Source organism: Coptis chinensis, chromosome 5 (assembly GCF_015680905.1).
Source record: "Coptis chinensis isolate HL-2020 chromosome 5, ASM1568090v1, whole genome shotgun sequence".
Taxonomy (NCBI): domain Eukaryota; kingdom Viridiplantae; phylum Streptophyta; class Magnoliopsida; order Ranunculales; family Ranunculaceae; genus Coptis; species Coptis chinensis.
The window spans coordinates 92,282,244-92,285,455 of record NC_141460.1 but is presented as its reverse complement, the minus strand read 5'-3'; the positions used below and the strand labels follow the sequence as shown (position 1 = coordinate 92,285,455).

Sequence of the window (3,212 nt, the reverse complement as noted above, 5' to 3'; positions counted from 1 at the left end):
TCATCGAAAAACAGTATGCAATATAAACCATCCTCCCCCAGTGTTACTGAAACGTCTGTAACTTGCTCACGCAACATAGAAGAAAGTACAGACATAATTTCGCTCGTTATCTTTGTGGACAGTGCGCTCTTCCAAAATCCACATTCGACTCTTTGAGCAACAAAAAGTAACATTTGAAAATAAGTGTAGCTCGGCCTAAATTTGATTCTACTGTGGAAATCAAGAATGTTTGATTTCTCAAAATTGCCGAGTGCCTATAAAACATTGTAAAGAGTTATCCAATCCAAATTTCAATTGTAGATGGTTTCGTCACGCGAGTGAAGATTGGTAAGACGGAGCATTTTAAGTTTAAAAACAGAAGTCAAAAGTCGTATCTCTGTTGAAATAAAAAAATTCAGCAAATGTCCAAACACGTGTTATGAAAAACTTGCAACCAGGAAGCTGCTTATATATTGACTATGATATTTCCGTAGTTTAATCATGATTATGGGTTAACACAGTAGTTTCAAATCTTTATGTTTTCTATGTATCGCATTTCACGAACAAAACGTGTATAAAGACTTCCAAACTATCTTTTGCAACATAAACTATTTCAACTTGTTTCTCACGAGCTCCTATATATACTAAATGTTTCCTCATATCCTTTCTCTCAACCTGTTTCTCTCATCTCATCCAGTCTCCTAGATTAGAAAGCCTTAAGTTTAGTCCCAAGCTAATCTGCAACTCTAATTGGAGCTTGATCATCAAAACATAATAATTTTCCTGATACAAAAAGTTTAAAATGAAGTCAATGACATCAAACATTCAGCAAAAAATTTCCTTATCATCCAGTCACTGCAAGAAGAGAAGTTTGATCCATGCCCAACACAATTTTTTCCGTCCAGCAACATCAACATGAAATGCAAAACCGTGCGGTTCGTCTAGCCCAGTCACTCACTAACTTTGTTCAGCTCCATATTGAAACCCCTCAAGCTAAGCCACTGGAATATACAACTTGGAATATGCTTCACAAGGCCAATGAGGCAACTCCTATTTCATCCCCAAGGAGAAAATATCAACAAAATGGCGTGAAATCCATGGTGTAACGGATTTTGATACCCTTTTAGACCCTCTTCATCCATGGCTTCGGCGAGAGATCATTAAATATGGTGAATTTGCTCAAGCAACCTATGACGCATTCGATTTCGATTCCTTCTCTGAGTATTGTGGGAGCTGTAGGTTCAACCGTCACAGCTTCTTTGATAAAGTAGGCCTTGGTAATACTGGTTACAATGTGAGCAAGTACATCTATGCTATGTCTCATGTTGATGTTCCTAATTGGCTTGAAAGGTCACATCTAGTCGATACATGGAGCAAAGACTCCAACTGGATGGGATTTGTCGCAGTTAGTGATGACGAGGAGTCTCATAGGATCGGTCGAAGGGATATTGTTGTGTCATGGCGTGGCACTGTAGCGCCATCAGAGTGGTTTAAGGATCTAGAAAGAAACTTGGAGCCACTTGGGGATGGAGAGGTGAAGGTTGAACATGGCTTCCATCACCTTTACACCTGTAAAAGTGAGTTCACTAGGTATAACAAGTCAAGTGCATCAGAGCAAGTGATGCAAGAAGTGATAAGGCTGGTTAACCTATATAGAAACAGGGGTGAGGAAGTGAGTCTCACGATCACAGGACATAGCCTTGGGGGTGCTTTAGCTCTTCTAAATGCCTATGAAGCAGCAACTTCCATACCAGATCTTCCCATCAATGTTATCTCATTTGGTGCACCCCGGGTTGGGAATGCTGCCTTCAGAGACGAGCTGGATCAAATGGGAGTGAAAACTTTGCGCGTTGTGGTGAAACAAGATGTAGTCCCCAGGATGCCTGGCGTTATGTTTAATGAAGGTCTTGAGAAATTTGAAGAGATCACTGGGGAACTCGATTGGGTCTACACACATGTGGGGAGCTGAATTGAAACTTGATATTAATTCATCTCCCTATCTTAAACGTGGATTCAATCCGTTAGGATTCCATTTGCTAGAAACTTACCTTCATCTTACTGATGGTCACACAAGTACGAAGTCGAAATTTAGAACTAATGCAAGAAGGGACGTTGCGCTAGTGAACAAGGCCTGTGGTATGTTAAGAGATGAGTTGAGAATACCAGAACGCTGGTACCAATTAGAACATAAAGGACTTGTGCGAAACTCTCATGGTAGATGGGTGAAGCCCAGTAGAAATCTTGAAGATATACCTGCATATCATAGTGAAGAATTTTTTTTTTTGCTAAAGGATAATTGATTAATAAATAAAATGAAAAGGTTAGAAAGATTGAATTACAGGCCAGACTAGGCTAGTAGTATCATTGATATCATAGTGAAGAAGCAATGCCATGCTTTGGGTGAAGTACTGTATGAATTGAAGTCAGTACAATTAAGGAGCTAATTAATAGATTAATCTCATTAATGTAGGAGTATTTTGTACATAATTATTGTAACTAGCTATGTTAAAGTTTTATTCATATTGTTTAGACTCTGAGTTGTGAGCTGTACGTTGGTGTTGATTATAATCTTCTAACCACTTGAGATCATATCTAAACTAATTTAGGTATTCATTATAAATACTAGCATTTATAGTAAATACCTTCGCATCTTTAGTCAGAAATCTCATTGATACAAATAAATATGCATGTCAATGGATACAAAATACAAATAAATATACATGTCAATGGATACAAATATATATACCTTGAAGTCCTGCAATGCTTGGACTCCTGTAATAGTAACATAATTAGGCTGATTGCAGGCTGAATGAAGTGGCACATGTTATGCATATCTCATTCTATGTTAATCTGACCTTGAGAATATTTAATAAGCCTATTGTATTACCATGACTTGCTATTAATACTGAAAATCTAAAGACCCGTCTGTGCAGTTTAGTGTAGCTCGATATTATAGTAATGTATTGTACCCATTCAAATGTAAGCATACAGGTTAAATATAATAACAACATAATTTATTAAAAGTATTGTATGGTAACAATAATAAAATGCATCAGCAATCAGCAATGATAAATCATGTCTGCATCATTACATATTCATGGTTATGTTTCATTTTTTGCCTTCAGATTTTTCTTTAGAGTGGTATCATTGTATGCACCATCTCAATACTTGATTGACCTGCAATGCTATCGTCATCTCTTAGGCTATGTTTGATAGGAGCTGTGGCAAATGCA

General features: G+C 37.4%; 1 pseudogene; it reads left to right on the top strand.

Moving 5' to 3' along the window:
• Nucleotides 1-644: 644 nt before the first annotated feature.
• On the top strand, nucleotides 645-2,513 carry LOC147500103 (phospholipase A1-Igamma1, chloroplastic pseudogene; annotated as a pseudogene).
• Nucleotides 2,514-3,212: the final 699 nt, after the last annotated feature.